Source organism: Nicotiana tabacum, chromosome 20 (assembly GCF_000715075.1).
Source record: "Nicotiana tabacum cultivar K326 chromosome 20, ASM71507v2, whole genome shotgun sequence".
NCBI lineage: Eukaryota > Viridiplantae > Streptophyta > Magnoliopsida > Solanales > Solanaceae > Nicotiana > Nicotiana tabacum.
The window spans coordinates 10,187,577-10,206,457 of record NC_134099.1 but is presented as its reverse complement, the minus strand read 5'-3'; the positions used below and the strand labels follow the sequence as shown (position 1 = coordinate 10,206,457).

The window sequence follows — 18,881 nt, the reverse complement described above, 5'->3', positions numbered from 1 at the left end:
TTGATAATCTGTCGGAGTTGTTCCTGCATCTCGCAAATATGTTGGGGATCCTCTTGGAATTTGATCCATAACTTTTCAACTTCCTAATTTTTTGTTTTCCTCCAATTTCCCCTGGAAATTTTGTCCCCTTGGAATCTAGACCCATTTCTCATTTGGTCTTGCGACAAACTTCTTTTCACTTTGGCGCCTTATCTTTGGCCTGTCCTATTCGCATTTTGCTTTGCACCGTTTTGGCAACTAGTAATAAGCTCTGAGAAATCTTTCTCAAAACAAACTGCTGGGGAGACAAAGTCTTAAAACAAAAAATGAAAAGTGATGATTTCAAAAGATGGAAAAAGAAGAAGTCTTTCCGAACGAATGCTGGGGAAAAGAAAAGGAAAAGGACTTATCTGAGGGATATAATCGATCCCAACGATCATGTCGTGCATTCCGAATTAATCAACCCAGTCTATTTGTATCAATCAACCTTTCTGGTGGCCCTATTTCGCTGGGGATAAATAGGCACTCAACTCTTTGCCAAATGCGGATCCTTTCTGCCAATTTTGTCTTGTCGCCTCATAGTGCCCTTCGAGGGGTTTTCACTAATAAGACTCTCTCATTTCTCTCAACTCCTGTCGCCTTATGGTGCTTGTGAAGGTTTTCACCGATAAGACTCTCTCATTTTATTTCTCTTTCTCAACTGGGGATTGGAGTGTTGCCGATAAAATTCTCTCTACTGGGGATTCTTTCGGCTATCAATTCGTTTCCAGCTTATGATTCTCTTCTCTACTGGGGATCAGAGTGTTATTCCCGACTTCCATTTGTATGACTTGGCATTTCTCGGATACTGATCGGGAGGTCTTTTTTCGACATTAGTATGGGTTTTCGTGTATGGCTAAAAGAAAAAAGGGGTATCAAAAGATTCAAAATAATTTTGATGGGTAAAACATTACAACTCTTGGAATCAACTTTCTTTTCCAAAATTATTGGTAAAAACTTCTGCCCCAGTTTTTTCTTGCTTGGGGATTTTTCGTTGTTTTTTTTTGTTACACTATGATACACTATGTTACACTATGACCGAGCTGTGAGGCGCCTACGTATCCTTCTTTGAGGAATCATGTCAAACGTAGTTCCCAATTCCTTTGTTTTTCTTGTGACTTTTCTTTTGTCTTTATTATCATTATTTTTCTCTTCTCTTTTCTTTCATTTTCATTACTGATTCCAACAGAGGGGTATGAAAGAATAAATAAGGCTCAAAAGGGGAAGCAAAGGTTAAAGTGTTTGGATAGAATAAAGAATTGCCTCCGTCATTTCATTCTCTGATAAATGCCAAGTACAAACAAACATTAATTACAATCAAAAGAAATCATACATAATATCTCTTTACTGCGTCCGAATTGATAACCATGTCGACGCATTTCCCTTCGATATCTGTTAAACATAAAGCTCCATTGGACAACACTCTGGTTACAATAAAAGGCCCTCGCCAATTCAGGGCGAACTTGCCCTTTGCCTCGGCCTGATGTGGCAAGATTCGTTTCAGCACCTGCTGTCCTACTTCAAATTTCCTGGGACGCACCTTCTTATTAAATGCTCTTGCCATCCTCTTCTGATACAACTGGCCATGACATACTGCTGCCAATCTCTTTTCATCAATCAGGCTCAACTGCTCCAATCGGGCTTTGACCTACTTGTCATCATCAATTCCAGCCTCAGCGACAATCTGAAGGGATGGAATTTCAACTTCCACCGGTATTACCGCTTCAGTTCCATATAACAACAAATAAGAAGTTGCCCCTACCGAAGTACGCACAGTAGTGCGATATCCCAACAATGCAAATGGTAGCTTTTCATGCCATTGTCTGGACCCTTCAACCATTTTCCCTAGTATCTTCTTTATGTTCTTGTTGGTTGCCTCAACGGTTCCATTCGCCTTGGGACGATATGGGGTGGAATTACGGTGTGTAATCTTAAACTGTTGACATACTTCTTTTATCAAACTGCTGTTAAGATTAGCGCCATTGTCCGTGATGATCACTTTGGGGATCCCAAATCTACAGATGATATAGGAATGAACGAAATCTACCACTGCCTTCTTGGTTACCGACTTGAAAGTTTTAGCCTCAACCCACTTGGTGAAATAATCAATGGTGACCAGAATGAACCTATGACCGTTAGAAGCTGCCGGCTCAATCGGTCCAATGACATCCATGCCCACATGCAACAAATGGCCATGGTGCTGACTTTGTATGCAATTTTGTTGGTGGAGAATGAATCAAATCTCCGTGTATCTGACACTGATGGCATTTTCGCACGAAATTGATACAATCACGCTCCATAGTGAGCTAATAATACCCTACTCGAAGAATTTTCTTCGCCAATACATATCCGCTCATATGTGGCCCACAAACTCCCGCATGTACCTCTGTCATCACTATCATAGCTTGACCAACATCTATACATCTCAGCAATCCCAAATCTGGGGTTCTTTTGTACAACACTCCTCCACTGAAGAAAAATCCATTTGCCAATCGCCGAATGGCTTTCTTTTGATCTCCGGTGGCCTTCTCTGGGTATATCCCCATCCTGAGGTATTCCTTGACAGCATAAAACCATGGCTCGCCATCCATTTCTTACTCTATCATGTTGCAATAAGCATGCTGATCACAAACCTGGATATGCAATGGGTCAACATGAATTTCGTCTGGGTGGTGCAACATCGATGCTAAAGTGGCCAAAGCATCGGCAACCTCATTATGAACTCTTGGGATGTGTCTGAACTCTACTGATCGAAATTGCCTGCTCAGATCGTGCAAACATTGTCGATATGGTATGAGCTTCAAATCCCTTATTTCTCATTCACCCTGAATCTGATGCACCAGGAGGTCCGAGTCTCCCAAGACCAAGACGTCCTGGACATCCATGTTCGCAAGCCTCATACTCAGCCATGTTGTAGGTACAATAGAAACGCAACTGAGCCGTAACAGGATACCCGCCTGGAGAATAGAGGTGTTATATTTTTAAGAAATAGTTGAAGTCAGGAGCCCGCCTGGAGAATGGAGGTTGTTATATTTTCAAGTTGTAGTAGAAGTCAGGTGCCCGCCTGGAGAATGGAGGTTGTTATATTTTCAAGTTGTAGTCGAAGTCAGGAGCCCGCCTGGAGAATGGAGGTGTTATATTTTGAAGAAGTAGCTGAAGTCAGGAGCCCGCCTGGAGAATGTAGGTGTTATATTTTGAAGAAGTTGTTGAAGTCAGGAGCCCGCCTGGAGAATGGAGGTGTTATATTTTAAGAAGTAATTGTTGTTGAAGTCAGTAAAGCAAAGGAATACAATAAAAAATCCCCAGCGGGAAACAACAAAAATCCCCAGCAGAGAAAGGCAGTCAAGATTCGAAGGAAAAATAATGCGAAGCTCACAAGAAGGAGATAAGAAGTTCGAGATCGGCAATCAAAGAAGAATACAAGTCAAATCAGAAGTAAAGAAATACCATAGAAGACACAAGGCAACAAGGCAACAACAGTCACATGCCAAGTTTGAGAATAAATCTTTGTAATTCATAGATCGTAGCTTAGTATAACTTCTTTATATTTCATCAAGGTGTAATAAGGAGGTCAGTAAGCGGTAACATCAGCAGCAACAACAGTAATAGCAAAAAGGCAGTCTCACGGTAGTCCCAGCTACCAAAACTTCCCGAACTACATTAACCTGATTCCCTTCTAGCCAGGAATATGTAGGAAACCTTTGAAGCAAAGGTTCGGTTAAATCTTTTCAAAAAATGCTTCACACGGAGTATTTCAACGGGCAAAAATCGCTCGTATCCGCTCACTTAATCTTTACACGAAAACCCTTTGTGTTTTCGGACAAAGAGAGGCAGCTGTGAGCACGTGATTTTTGCTCTATGAGAACTACTCCCAAAAATTCAAAATAAAATGGTTTTGTGTTGTTTGTAATTTATTGATATTTTTGTCTGCGCGTGTTTATTTCTACTTTAATTAAGAAAAATACAAAAATATGTGTTGCATGTGCATTTAGGATTTAATTTTGCAAATTAGGATTTAATTTTACAATTTAGGATTTAATTAAACAGGTCCGTTTTACAAAAATGGAAAAATCATCAAAAATATGTACTTTACATTTAATGTCCGAATTGTGTGATTTTATCTTTATTTGATGTTTAATTTCATGTGATAGCTATTATTAAGGGTTAATGTGTTAGCTAATTGTCAATTTTATAATTAGGATTTTTAGTTGGTAATTAGGAGTCAAAAAGAAAATAGAAGAAAAGGAAGAAATAAAGAGAAAGTCAGACTTGGCCAGTTTTGAATTAAATAAACCAGGCCCAAACCAAAATAACCCCTTACAGCCCAGTCCAAATACCCTTTTTACCCGGTCCAGTCAGGCTGGCAATACGACTGTCCAAACGACGTCGTTTTTGTCACTTTCAATCTGGGTCGTTGATCTCACTTGATCAACGGTCCAGATCAACTCCCTCACAGCCCGACCCGTCCATCCCAATAACCGATCCAACCCCGACACTAAACCAAACGACCCCGTTTCCCTTCCCCAAGTTGATCTGAACCCTCCATCACCCTTGATCCAACGGCCAGGATTAAAACACCCCTCCATATATAAGTCCAATCCCTTACCCCACGCCCCCAAAGCCATACCCCCCTCACCTCTTCGTCTCTGAGCTTCAGAGACCAAACAGATCCGCCGCCTTCAACCACCGTGATCTGCCCACCGAAAATTGCCTCAGGCGGTTCCGGTGGTCCAAACAGTCCCAAAATTACACCATATCCTCCCCACGACGTCCTCTTTCCAAATCCTGTATCAGTTTCCCTCGAATCAGTACCCAACGTCTCGAATCTTCAATCGAAGAATCAGCCTAAAACCTCACCTCCTCCGATGACTACCAAATTAACACCCCTAAGTCATCTAACCACCCTCGTTGCAAATCCAGTACACGTTTGTTTCGAATCATCCTCAAACTTCTCGAATCTTCATTTGAAGATTCGAGCAAAACCTGGACCTACCCAATCTGCCCTGAACTCACACTCTGGCACCCCCTGACCTCCCTCACGCCCAAAACACACTTGGTTTGGTTCGAATCTGACTAGAACCGTTCGAACCCCATATTGAACCCCTAAGAACCCTAGAAAACCAAAGGCTGAAATTTGTCCCAATTAAAGAAAGTTGGGTGTCTAGTGGACCTTAGTCGAAGTGTTCTCAGTTGAGAACACTCGATTAAGGTCCGTTCGACCTCAATTAAAGGTCCGAGTCAGAGTCCAAGTCAGGGTCGCCCAGTTTTTTTGAGGTATTTTCCCTTTTCCTATTTGTTTCCTTTTTTTGTTTGTTTGTTCAGTTTACTTTGTTTAAGTGTAGCTTTATTGATTTTTCAGTTTTTGTCGATTGATTCTGTCCTTCTTCATCAGACCTTTTATTTGGTCCAATTTCATCATTGTTTCTGTTTGTTATCGATTGTTATATGTTATAATTTGTATAAGCGTCGTCGATTAGTTCGGTAGGTTTGAGTGTTAGTTTAACATGATAGTAGTGTAATGTTGGTTTTGATTTCATGGTTCATTCTAGTCTGTTTCCCATCCTGCTTCATTTCTATCCTAAATGTTGTGTTGAAATGAGCCTGCTGGTATAGTTGAACTTAGAACTGAGCCTGTGGGTATATTCAGTTCATCACACTGTTTTGATTTGTTTGGTCATTTGAAATGTTCTGAATTGCTTGGTCAGTCGAACTGCTTCGTCACAACTGTTATTTTGGTTGTCACTTGAACCTGCTGTGTCATGCCCTGTAAGGGTGTTCTGAGTCATTAATAGCCTTGGCTTTTATTTTGTTGCTATTTGATTCAAGCTTAAGCAATTGATGAATAGAATCCTACTATTTAGGGTCTGAAATAAATTTGACAATTGGTTTGAATTCAGTGTTGGTGTGATAATGTCAACTAGATATTAGTGAGTCATAAAGTTGCATTCAGAACTTAGGAGAATTGGTTATAGTTGCAATTTAAGGGACATTAGGGGGTAGTTTGGGGATTGAAAAGTTCAAAAATTGGCTAATTTAAGTGGGCTGACAATAGGGTACTAAAATACTATTAAACTAATACAATTGTTTAGTGCTAATGGGGAACAAGACATAATGGTGGGGGAAAGGTTTAAAGAAAATGGATTAAGAAATAGGTGCCCATACCTATTTGGATTTAAATAAAGAAAAGACAAGTGTAGTGGGGAACAAAACATATATTAGTGGAATTAAAAGGAGATGATGGGCAGAATTAGTGGAAAAATTCTGCCCAAAGTGTTTCTGAAAGTTGAGGGGCAGGGTCAGTGTTTGGTTATAAATAGAGTCACTTAGGACAAATTGAGGTTTTTTTTTGGGACAGGGGATTAATTCTAAAAAAAATCCGAAGAGAGACATTGAGAGGACTTACTTTTGAATGGGCAGTAAGGGTTGAGAGTCAAAAACAAATAGAAAAGTCCAAAGATAAGCACACACTGTCTGACTTTGAAAAGTTTGAGAAAACCTACTGTTGCATTAGTTTCCTGAAGTCAAAATTAGAATTCCAGTTGATGAGCTGCATGTTTCTAGCTTGATTTCTGACCGTGAGAGTCTCAAAGGTTCCCTGGTTGGTATTCTAGGGATTTTGGGTTTATTCGGGCTGGTTTTGAGTCAGTTCTGGTAATTCTGTTGGGCTTTAAACACTTCTGGATTTCTGGTTTATTGCTTGGGTCTGTTGCATATGTCACTAGTTGTTGGTACCTGCTGTTTGGTACTCGCAGTGTGTATTTGCTGTTCTGCTGTGTTGTATTGCCACTGCTGCTGATCCTCTTCCTCTTCCTCTTGTATTGTCAATCCCAAGTACATATTTCGAGACTATGTCGAATGTAGCTCCATCTGTTGGAAACATGAAATAAAACTGAAGTTGAATATCTGTCAAAGTTCTATTTTGATAATTTTTGTTATGTTAGGCAGTTCTCTGTATAGTGATTGAATGCCTATTGTAATAAAAGTAGGGCTATTTTGAATGGTGAATCTAGGATTGTTAGCTTAAGTATTGTTAAACTAGTTAGAAAAGTGTGTTGAATCCGGAGTTAACAGTTTATTTTGGTCTAGCTATTGTTATCAATGTAGTGCAATTTGGATCTGTATGAGGAGTAGTTTTGCAATTGGACATTGAGTTAATAATCAACTTACGCCAGGGCGATAAGCGATTCTAATAGTTTTCAGTAGTCCACCTCTAAATTCATGATCCCTTCAAGCATTGAGTGTTAGTTTAATATTGTTAGTTTGAGTTAGTAATTACTGTTGCTCAAATCCAATCATGCTCCCCGTCGGATTTCCCTTTGTAGTAACAATTAGGAACTCATAATAGATAAGCCAGTGAGGTAATCTTCATGATTATCGAGTGCATGTTAAATGATTTGTAGCATCTCAGTATATGTGTATTTGACTCGAGCTAAAACCGGGTCTGATTTAACAATTAAAGGCATAACAGTTCGCTAAGCGGACAGTTCGGGCTTCAGTGTCCTTCTCAGACAGCACAAGATTTCATACCCGTAACAATTTGTCAAGGCAGGTTGGCCATTTCGTTCTTGGGCAGGCCCTGAGGCCCCAAAACCGTTGAGAGTTTGACTTAGCTTGAAGTCATAGGTTCAAAGTAATAGCTCCTAAATAATGTTAATTAATTAGGACTTTTCCCTTTTTAGAGACAAATAAAGTAGAAAATTATAGATTGCTTTAGGTTTGCCCTTTTAAAATAAGAATGAGATGAGCCTCGCTGAATAAAAAAAATACAAAATTAAGGGGCCCTCAATAAATATTTGTTTTAAAAATACTTAGACTTAGGGACGGGCCGTTTAGCGAATTTCACGGCTTTCCCCAAAAGATAATGACGCGCAAGTCACTTCCGACGCGCTTTAAATAATTTACTCTCTTAAACTCGGGTGCACATTTATGTGACCCAAATCCAAGTCTCAACAAAGTCGAAATGTGTCGCTAACCACGGGTACATTGATTGTGACGTGGTTCGAGATGCATTTCCACGACGTTGCAAATTCCTTTAAAAAAATAATAATGAATGAGACGAGCCTCGATAAACAAAAGATACACAAGATGCAGGGCCCTCCATACGTGTTGGTAAAATTACTTAGACTTCGGGATGGACCGTTTAGCAAAATTTCACGGCCCTACCCAAAATAATGACACGCTAGTCGCTTTAGGCGCGTACTTAATAATGTTATCTTCTTAAACTCGGGTGCACATTTATGTGACCCAAATCCAAATCTCAACAAAGTTGAAATGTGTCAATAACCACGGGTGCATTGATGTGACGTGGTTCGAGATGTATTTTTACGATGTTGCAATTCCCAGTAAAAATGATAATAATAAAAGCGGTACACAGTTAAAATTTGCACACAGTTTCAACATGTATTAAAATCAGATAAATAAGCCGAATATGATAGTTGAGCAACCGTGCTAGAACCACGGAATTCGGGAATGCCTAATACCTTCTCCCGGGTTAACAGAATTCCTTACTCGGATTTCTGGTTCGCGGACTGTTATACAGAGTCAATCTTTTCCTCAACTCGGGATTTGAACCGGTGACTTGGGACACCGTAAATTATCCCAAGTGGCGACTCTGAATCTTTTAATAAATAATCCTGTTTCGATTGTCACTTTAAGTTGGAAAAAACTCCCCTATACACTCCTTCTCGGGGTTGTAGGTAAAAAGGAGGTGCGACAATAGCTGTACAAAGCCGAACAAACTTCTCTAAGAGAAACTTCGTCATTTCCATGGAGTAGAGTAGTTTCAAGGTGCTCGTACTCATCAGGAAGTGACGCCAACAACATCAAGGCCAAGTCACCATCATCATAAGTTGTATCCATATTTTGCAAATCTGTGACCAACTTATTGAAACTAGTGATATGTTCATTCATTGTGGTACCAGGAACATAGGTGAAGTGAAACAATCTCTTCTTCATGTACAATTTATTTTGACTGTTTTTCTTCAAAAATTTATTCTCCAGTGCTTTCCATAATTTACTTGCAGAAGTTTCCTTTGTGTATGGATATTTCTGCTCTCTAGCAAGGTAGGATCGAATGGTACCGTAAGCAACACGGTTGAGAATCTTCCAATATTCTTCTCCAATAACATCTGGTTTCTTTTCTTCAATGGCAAGATCTAGCTCTTGTTGAAAAAGGACATCTAGAACCTCGCCTTGCCACATCCCAAAATATCCTGATCCGTCAAAAATTTCTACCGCAAATTTCGCATTTGACACAATTCTTATCATAAGCGAAGATGGCAATGATGACGTATTGTTGACACTTGATGTAGATTTTTCTTGTTTATTGTCTCCCATCTTTGACACAAATATTATTTAATAGCTGACGACACAAATCAAGATTATTTACGTTCTGATGTGGAAGGTCAGACTAAGCAGCAACCACAGAGCATACTCAGACAGAACCTTGACTCAGTTACCAAGATAAATCTTTTCTGATGTAGAAGATCAGATTATGCTGCAACCACAGAGCATACTTAGACAGTACCTTGGCTCTGATACCAATTGTTGCAGAAGCAAAATTTATATAGTATGAATAAGTCACAACTACTATACCAAAAATTATGACAGCCACCAAATAATAAATAAGACAATAAAGCAATAACAAAAAGGAACACCAGAATTTACGAGGTTCAGCCAATTTTGCCTACTCCTCGGACACAACCAATATTTTATTCCACTCCAAAAATACAAGTGAAATAATACTAAAGAGAGAAGATACAAATGCCTTAATAAGATAAGAAGACAAATGAGAGGTGTGTCTAAATCCTAAACATTAGGTCTCCTTTTATAGGAAAAAATTCCCACCAAGTTTACTTCCCAACCGATGTGGGATATTGTCATATTCAACAGGGATAATATTGTGTATGTTGTTGTTGTTGTCAATTAGAGTGCAACCATTCTTCTCTTCTTTCAGTGTAGCATATATCTTGATTCGATAATGTTAATTGCAGCTATATATGTTCAGATAGTTCGGAGATACTTACATTTGTGTTATTGTTTGTTTTCTGCAGATTTTTATACATGATTAGTGTTAATTAATGATGCCTCCTAAGGATGAAAAGCTTGGTTGTCAAAGTTTATCTCTTGATATACTCAGCAACCTTCCGGGAGAGATAACTGACGCGATTCTTATACGATTACCTTTACGAGATGCGATGAGGACAAGCATCTTGTCAAAGTAATGGAGACATAACATTTGAATTTACCAACATTGTTTACCACCTTTTAACCCTCCATGCTAGCTGGACCAATTACTAAGTTTACCCTATGCTTTATTGACCTGAAAACGTGTCCTATAATTGACAGCTTGATATATTTCCTCTCTAGGAATAACATTCAGCATCTTGTTCTTAGACTTTGGTCGGTTAACCGATACAAATTGCCTTCTTCACTTTTTAAATGTGTGCAGTTGAGGCATCTGACTCTCCAACATTGTTTTATAATTCCTCCACCATCTTTCAAAGGATTTGATAGGCTAATTAGCCTTGAACTACGCAGCGTGACAGTTTCTGCCAAGTTGCTTGAAAGTTTAATCTCTAATTGCTCACTGCTCGAGCTATTGGTGCTGGCACACTTAGAATTTTCAGATGTTATTGAAATTAAAGCTGCGATGCTGAGATATTTTGATTTCAGTGGCAGTATAAGATATATTTGCTTAAAAAATATGCCGCTGCTGGCAAATATTTCTCTTATGGATAGTGGGACTTCTGCGAATATAGGAAAATGTAATATTGCCAAGTTCTTTGAGCCTTTCTCTGCTCTCGAGCATCTCCACTTGAATGGCAATAGTCTCAAGGTAATTGTGATTCTTTGCTTCATTCTAATGCATTTTCATATATACGTTTTTTGGGCTTTAATTTGAGTCATTCTAATAAACTTTTACATGTTGTTCCTAGTTCTTTGCCGCTGGTGGAGTACCTATACAGCTTCCCTTTTATCTCAACACCGACAAAAGTCTTAATCTATCTAGAATTTATCTGGAAGAATGGGATGTCACCTCATGTACTCTTTGCCTGATCAGAAGTTTCCCGTATTTACAATATTTGGAAAGTGAGGTTCTTAATCGTTTTACTCTTCATTCTCTTTCTGGCTTTCTTGTTTTCATACTTTTTATTGTCTATAAATTGAGGATTTTGGTAATCCTTTTTAGGTGTATGTTTATGATGAGGATATTCCCGCTCTAGAATGTCTTGAAGTGGAAGGTTTCTCAAGTGTGACATTGTTGGAAGTTAAGTTAGAAGGTGATCTAGCCACAAAGCCTGGGATGCAGTTTATCAAGCTTTTGTTAGCCAAGTCAACCGCGTTATTGAGAATGCTGATTAAGCACTGGATAAATGATGATGATCCCTTGCCATTATCCGAGGTTCTTCACAGAACAAACCATATGCTCATCGTTGTAAATGCATTTCCGCGTGCATCACCTAAAGCAGAAGTGATCTTTGATATTCAGTATCGTTCAGGTCGTGACATCCTGAAATATAAGCATGATGAGGCAGGGTCTTACGAATTACGATCGCTCTCAAGTCTGAGCCGAATCGAATCGTAATCAACTTTAGCGTTTGCTTCTAACATATTTTAGAAAATAAAAATATTTTCTCAGTGAAATGGATTGATTAAGAAAAACTATAACTATTACTAATAGTTAAATTTAATAAATGAATATGTCGTTGAATTGTCTAACATTCTAACACAAATTAGAAACTATTCGGATGGATTTTGTTAAAAATGAACATATTTATAAGTGAATTTTCAGTTTGAAAATTTACAAGAACTTAAAATTTTAAAAAAGGAAAAAAAACATTACAATAAAGTTCTACCTTGTATAAAACTTGATAAGCTTTGTGATATAGAAAATCTTAATGGTCATTCTTTTTCGGCAAGCTCAAAAGTTTTCCTTTTCCCTTTTCATACTTATGGAAAATCGAGATGAATCCAAAGAGTTAAAAGATAATGTGATTCTCCTTTGTATTCTTTTTATTTCCCTTTTCGAATCACAAATCTGCTATTCCGATCCCTTGAATTTATACCTCGCGATGTACTTAACAACCTTCCTGACAATGTAATTGATGCCATTCTGGTATATTTGTCTTTGCGAGATGCTGTGAGGATAAGTATCTTATCAAAGAATTGGAGATATATCTGGTGCAGACTTGTGAGAATGATAATCGAGCTCGAGCAAGGAGATGAATCATGTGAAACGAGAGTACGGAGCTAACAAAATTTCAGCGTGCATCACCTAAAGCAGAAGTGTTGTATATCACCTAGATTAGATTCTTGTACCGAGGGACTATCGGAAACAATTTCTCTATCTCCAGGGTAAGGATAAGTTCTGCGCACACACTACCTTCCTCATACCCCACTTATGAGATTATACTGCATTGTTATTGCTGTTGTATATTCTTCTTTGGTATTAGTGCAAGTGCTTTGGAAGTTAAGATGAATAGATAGAAATAAATGTGGATGCAGTACTGTATGGTTGTGTTGATCCTGCCTTAAGGTAGAAAATAGACTGAATTTCTGTTTGTTTGTTTAAATTTCCGTTCCCGAACCATATTGAATTTAATTAGGTACGGTATTGGTATAACATTTTAAGAAATCGAATACCTAAAATACCAAAACCGAAATATTTAAATAATGTACCTAGGGGTGTACATAGATCGGGTTGGTTCAGATTTTATAATTACCAAACCAAACCAATTGTGTCAGCTTATTAAATCTAAAGACCAAACCAAAACCAATAAAACTCAGATTTTTCAATCTCGGTTTTCTCGGATTTTCTGGTTATTCGGGTTTCTTTCCGGTAAAATCTTCGTAGAACAAAACATATAATGTATGCTCAAAATATTTCTTTAATCCTAATAAGATACAACTATATAAAGTATTTTTCAAAAAAATAATACAAAATATGAGATGTGTCATGGCAATATCCTAAAATATTCAACTATAAAGACGATAAAATTATGTAATATAAATATTGCTAATTAAAAAATCATAATAAAAATAAACATAATCTAGAAGTACTGAGTCGTGCTAAAATAAATAAACTAATAAGGGAGTATTAATTAAATGATTAAACGCTAAAAGAAAAATAAAAATAGGTTATACATTTTTATCTAAATTATTGCAAAATCAAAAATAAATATTCAATACATTCCCGTTCGTAATATTGAATTGAATGTATTTTGTTAGCATTAGTATTAGCTATAAAACTTATTGGAGTATTCAAAAGTACTAAGTCCAACCTTGAAATAATGCCTTAAAAGATAAAATTATGAAATTTTTTAAGAAATATTTATAAATTACATCACAATAAGTATATTTATTTATTAAATATATCTAAAATTTCTATATATGTAATGTCGGGTTGGTTTGGTTTCGGTTTGACTTTCTTTAGTTAGGACCAAACCAAACCAATTATGGTCGGGGTTTTTTTTCAACACCAAACCAAATCAAACCAAACCATAGTCGATTTTTTTTCCGGTTTGACTCGGATTATCGGGTTGGTGCGGTTTTTCAGTTTCCTTTGTACACCCCTAATATATATGTGAAATATCACTAAAAATTTAATAAATATTAGATTTTGAAACCATAATTTCAAAACTGTAATGTGTTCGACTGTAAGGTTGAACTGATCAAATTAAAATTCTGTATTCGCCTCTGTTAGAGACACGTGGAATCAAGGCCGATAAACCTTCGACTCATTAAGATAAAAAGAAACAATAGAACAATAACAACAACAAAGACCAGAAAGACCAGCAACTTAGGAACCAGAAAATAGACGGAATCAAGGCAGGTAAATTCAACAGAAGAAAGGGGAAAAAGAAGAAAGAGGCTATTGATGAGTTCAGGCATGATTAGAATAATTGTGACATATCTTCTAAACTTTAGGTTTTACATCAAGAAATACAAAAGTAGTACTAGACATGTATCATCATCTAAAATTCAAAATATAATAACTATATATGAAGTAATATAAAAACATGGTTTATTTCTGTAATAGTATTTCTCATACTTTATCCAACAAAAAAATTTATATTGAAGAAAAGGGCTTCACATATAATAAAAGAAAGAAGCATACGTTGTGTATACAACACAATGCTTTTCTTAAGCAAATAAGCAGAACAGAATAGCACTACTAACCAATTCACTAAAACCTTATGTAACTAAACTAATATTACACTTGCGGCAAAGGGTCAAATATACCCCTCTACTTTCAAATATTATTTACTTATACTCCTCGTTATATTATTGGGTTATCCATATCTCTACCAACATACTTTGGAACAAAAATACCTCTATTTTGGATGAAGTGTCACGTGGTAGCACCAGATTAAAATGACTCATTTCTTTTTTTTTTACCCAACCCGTTTTACAAAAAACCCAAGACCCGAACCATATTTTCATTTTTCAGTTTTTTAAAGAATTTTCTTTTTGTAAAACTTAAAAAAAAATTGTAAAATATTTTTTTTTAACTGAGTAGATACTGAAACGATTTTACAAAACAAATTGTAAAAACTGAAAAAAAAAAGTTTTTTTAACAAAATATTTTCGTTTTTTAAAACTGAAAAATATTTCCAACAAAATATTTTTGTTTTTGAAAAATGTTTTTTTTCCAGTTTTTTTAAAGATTTTCTTTTTGTAAAAACTGAAAAAACAAATTTGTATAAACTGATTTTTTTTTTGTAAAACAGAAAAAAAATATTTTCGTTTTTTAACAAATATTTTCGTTTTTTTTTAAACTGAAAAAATTATTTTCAACAAAATATTTTCGTTTTTAAAAAATATTTTTTTTCATTTTTCAGTTTTTAAAAATAATTTTGTTTTGTAAAAACTGGAAAAACAAATTTGTAAAAATAGAAAAAAATATTTTTTGTTTTTTAACAAAATATTTTCGTTTTTTAAAAACTGAATTTAAAAAAAAAACTGGAAAAAATGAAAATAGGGGTCGGGTTGTGGGTTTTTTCAAAAACGGGTCGGGTAAAAAAAATGGGTCATTTTAATCTGGTGTTGTCACGTGGCACTCCATCCAAAATAGGGATATTTATGTTTCAAAGTATGACAGTAGGGGTATAGATAGCCCAATAGTATAACGAGGGGTACATGTTTAACCAAAAATTTGGGTCTTTGGTCAAAGCTAAAAATAAATTCGGGTTACTGATAATCAAGAGACGAAAATAAAATACTTTTGAGAATGATGCTAAAATAGTAAATAAGTTTGTATTTCAATGAGTTCCCAATAGTATTCTGTGTCCTTACAAATGATGATAATTCTTCCTTTTATAGGTAATTCTAGGTAAAGGAATGAAGCCTCAGCTTTAATGGTATAATTATGAGTAATAAATGATACTAAATAAGCCGTTATACAATCATTCCTATTAAATACCAATTTTCTAACGTATCAGGTATTTAATAATGAACTTGGACTCCTTTCTGTCATCAGATCTTTGTCTTTAATGCCTTCTAATCCGTTGGTTGTAAATGACTTGAATTGGTACGAGACTCGTATCTGCACTTTGTCTCGTGCCTATTTAAATTCCTCTTCCCGTGGCTGTCTCTATCCGTGCCTCTTAGTCAATTGTTGCGCTTTGACCATTTAACCAAACCACGTGTCATGACACGTCATCTTTAATATAAACTCAGTTTTTTCCCAATACAGATAGTCCCCCCCACTTTCCATTTATTTATCAATTAAATAATTGGGAAGTGGATCTTCATAAAAAAGGAATTTTCGCCACAATTAATGCTTATGACATTATTAACGCCTCAGTAGTCTTTTCCATTTAATGTTCCGTCCATGTGTCATTTTCTGATTCATTCTGCTATTTACACCCTTTTTCAAGACTTCTTCATTCTCACTATTCACGAAGTGATAGTTGCCTTTATTATAGGCTTTCCATCATTACACTTCTAAGTTTGACGGTTCCCATTATATACATAACTTTTTCTTCCTTTGCCTTCTTCACAAATCTTCAGCAAACACTTTCTTCTTTACTTCTACTTTCTTTCGACTTATCCTTCTTAACAATGTCTTCTTCAAACCCTAACCATAAAAAAGTTCCAATTCTAGACCAATTCCCCAACGCCCCTGTTAGACACAGAAGAGGCGGAGGAGGTAGGCTTCGAATAGGGTTAGAATCTACTCGAGGCGGCTCCTCTGGTTCTTCTTCAAGGAGTTCTATCCCAAAGGCCCCCTCTTCTAGAAGTAGGGAAATTCTTGATTCTTCTCAAGAACCCTCAGTTGATGAGATAGTTCCCAGCGATTTGTCTTTTGAAAGTGACAAAACGTCTCTTCAAAAGCAAATTGCAAATTTGGAAAAAGCCGATACTTACCCTACAATAGTAACCGAGCTTACAATCCCCACCATAAGAAAAGATTGTAACTGGAAGGATGGTCTTCGAATGTCAATTCCTTCCCCAAATCAGAGAATTTCCTCCTTTAGAAGTGGGTATTCTTTTGTTTATACTTACCCCTTCACTTTAGGTTTTAATCCTCCGATTGACCCAGTTATTCTTGATTTTTGCCGTTTCTTTACAATTTGTTTGGCCCAAATCGGTCCACTAGTGTGGAGAACAGTGGCTTGTTTGAGATACTTATCCTCCAAAGCCAATTTTAATTTCACCTTCTCTCACCTCATTCATTTATACCACCCTAACTTAATACGCCATGGGGTTTTTACCTTAACTGCAAGGAGCAAAAAAGTTCTGGTAAATCCTGAAGATGACAAAGATCGTGGATGGTATATCCCTTACGTTGTTGTTCGTACGGTGGACTTGATTGGCGAAACTAATACTCCCTTCCCTGAGAAGTGGAATTTTGAACGTAGGTTTTCTTTTATTTACCGTACCTACTTTTGAGAATTTCAAAAGAAATCTGTTTTTAACCTCGTCTCTTCTTGGTTTTTTGTAGAAACCATGGGAGATGTGGAACCTATTCCCAACTTCCGTGGTTGGGTAGACTCACTTTTGAAGATTGCTTCTAGGGAGCAAAGAACTTGGAAATCGATTTCTTCCTTACATAGCTGGAAGGTCAAAAAACATGCAATGCCCCTTATATTTCCTTACATGGCTGGAAGGTCAAAACACATGGTATGCCCCTTTATATATATATATATATATTTTAATATGTTAAGCATTTTTTCCTCAATTTTGATCATGTATATCAATCCTTTAATCAGGATTTGGCATTAGAGGAATGACGGCTGAAGTAGCTATGGCCATTCGCATGTCTGCGAATGCTGCTCTTGATTTGGATAAGGCTCGAGCCTTGCTGCCAAAAAGGAAAGCTATAAAAGAAAGTTCTGAAGAAGAGGAGGGTACCTCCCTAATTACCAGGCCAAGGGTCAGGAGGCGAATAATCATTGATGATGAAATTGAAGACACTCCTGCTCGAACCTCCACCACCGAGCCTGTTTCGATCCATTCTGACGAGGACACCGAACCAAGAGATAATAATGAGTCAATTCAGCATCTTTTTGATAGTGGTTTCGGGAGTGGCGAGCTCGGCCCTGTTTTTGATGAAGCTCCTCTTTCCTCATTCGTTCCTATTTCCTCCATTCCTCTGCCAACCGTAAGTATTTCTTTACCAGTTTTGAAGACTTCCGTTCTTTTGCCAGTTTCTACCGCTCCTATGTCCGTTCCTGCGTTGGTTTCTACATCTTCTCCTTCCATTCATGTTTCTACATCTTCTCCTTCCATTCCTTCCATTGCTCCTCTTCCCTCTGTTCATCATACAGAGACGGGTTCTAGCAGTGGAAGTATGACTATGAGAAGTGTTACTCTGGAAGTTCCTGCCAACCATAGCCTCTTGAGAAAGACTGGTAGAGCCGATGTTTGGCTTGAGCCCCTAATTGGAGATATTGAGAAGAAGAAGATGGAGAGCCATAGCTGCTTGACTTTGATGAATGACATAGTTCATTCTACTTTGAAGGTATTTTTCCTCTTCTTACCAACAAGTTTTTTTATCTTCAATCCCTCATTTCTATGAGTTGTCTCTGTAGGCTAACCTCATTGGTACGGAATTAATGGGAAGAATTTCCCTTCTGGAAAGAAAAGCCCGTGAGTCTGAAAAAACTGTCCACGAGGCCGAAGAAATAGCCAGGGGAGCCCAGCTTGAAGCAGCCAATTGGAAAGAACAGTTTGAGAATGCTCAAGGGACCATAGAGGAGTTGCAAGAAAATAAAAACCTCCTGGAGCAGCAAAACCGTGGTTTGACTTCTGAACTGGCAACTGCCAAGGCTTCTTCAAGCCAATTTAAAAGAGACAAAGAGCTTTTGGAATGCTCTTTGTCAGAACAATTATCAAAGGCTAGTGAAGAAGTTAGGGAGCTTAAGGCACTTTTGGCTAAGAAAGAAGAGTATGCAGGAGAGTTAGTGCAAAGCTTGACTCAAGCTCAAGCTGACTTACAGACCTCCTCTGACGAAATTCATGCCTTGAAGAGTTCTCATGCCTCTCTTGAAGCTTCCCTTGATTCCCATTTAGTTGAGCACCAAATCTTGAAAAACGATCTTGCTATGTGGGAAAAGGAATATGAGCTTCTGGAAGAGAACTTCAACATAGAAGTGAGTTGGGGTTTCCTAAAATCTTGCCGTGATGCTTTAATGGAAGCTGCTCAGGAAGGCTTTGACTTGCAGTCTGAACTGGCCAAAGTCGTAGATACCATCGAGAAAAGTCAACAATCTACTGATACTCCTTCTCTTGTACTTGAAGCTCTTGTAACGGAAGAACTTTTAAATGAAGAAGTGGCTACTGCAGCAATTGGGGTTGCAATTCCTGCTCCCGAGGGTGAAACTTCTGATGTTCCAAACCCTTTAGTGACTAGCTGA

General features: G+C 37.2%; 1 pseudogene; it reads left to right on the top strand.

Annotated features, from left to right (window-relative positions):
- The first annotated feature begins 10,100 nt into the window (after nucleotides 1-10,100).
- LOC107791026 (F-box/FBD/LRR-repeat protein At1g13570-like) lies at nucleotides 10,101-18,881 on the top strand (annotated as a pseudogene).